Below are 1,248 nucleotides of genomic sequence, written 5' to 3' on the forward strand. Positions count from 1 at the left end.
CATAGCTTCAATGACTGTATGTTCTAAGCCTGACTAGAGGAAGGAAAAGAGGGGAAAACATTTTAAAAAAAGAAAACAAGTATAAATTGATACGATCTGATGAACTTGACTTATATTATGAATATATTAGCTTAAAATACCAACCAAGAGGGAAAGAATCTTTACAGCAAGAATCATTCCCATCCCCTCTGTACCCAGGGTTGATAGGGATGGACCACTTAGACATTGGCTTCCTAAAATGGGGTGTTGGGGCTGTAAGGGCACAAAGTGATTGGCTTATACGTTTTCAAGAGGGCGTTTAGATTCAGAGTGTGGGGGAAGTGGGGAGGCGAGGGGAGTAGAATCTCCACTGAGTGGTTTTCATCCTGTTTGGACAGGTGTGGTAAAAGGAGATGGGGGCAAGATGGTCATGGTTCAATAGTGAGTAATTGTTGTAATGACTAATTGTGATTGTCACAACTGTAAAGATAGAAGTTTTGTAGCAAAAAGGGGTGAGTGGTTGTTCTTATAGTCCTGGAGTGGAAGACCCTAGGACCATCAAGGGATAAGAGCAGGAGCGGAGTGTGGGACCCTACCCAGAGAAGCGGCAATGCCAGAGATGGAGGCAGACAGGCTGACATGGAGAGATGGAGCAGCTGAGGACTCATGGAAGGAGAGGGGATGTGTTCTGGTGGCCAGGGATAGGCTTACAGCATGTGCCTTTGCTGTTTGAATGATTGTATATTCTTGAGTGTTTTGATACACATCCAAAAAAAAAAACAAAAAAACACAGAGTTAATAGAAGCAAATACCGCTGAATGATGAAACATACAGGGAACTGTTACCATTGCAATGAAATGAATATGATTGTAATCATTGCAATGAAACAAATACGATAGGATGTGTAAAACTGATGTTCCCCCATGTAAACTATCATTCAATTCACAATAAAAACTATTTTAAAATGTCTTAGGATATTGTTCATCCTTTTCTATATTCTGAAATAATTTGAGTAGAATTGGTGAGAGCTCTCACCTGAATGTATGGTAAAAAGTGAAGTCATCTGGACCTGAACTTTTTTTGTTGGGAGTTCTTTCATGATGTGTTCAATTTGTTCTTTTGTAATAGGTCTGTTCAAGTTTTCTATTTCACTCTGTGTAAATTTAGGTAGATCGTATTTTTCTAAATATGTCTCTATCTCCTCTAGATTTTCAAATTTGTTGGAGTACAACTCCTCATAGTATTCTATTATTATCCTTTTCTATTTCC

This window comes from Chrysochloris asiatica, unplaced genomic scaffold, assembly GCF_000296735.1.
Source record: "Chrysochloris asiatica unplaced genomic scaffold, ChrAsi1.0 scaffold00227, whole genome shotgun sequence".
Classification (NCBI taxonomy): Eukaryota; Metazoa; Chordata; class Mammalia; order Afrosoricida; family Chrysochloridae; genus Chrysochloris; species Chrysochloris asiatica.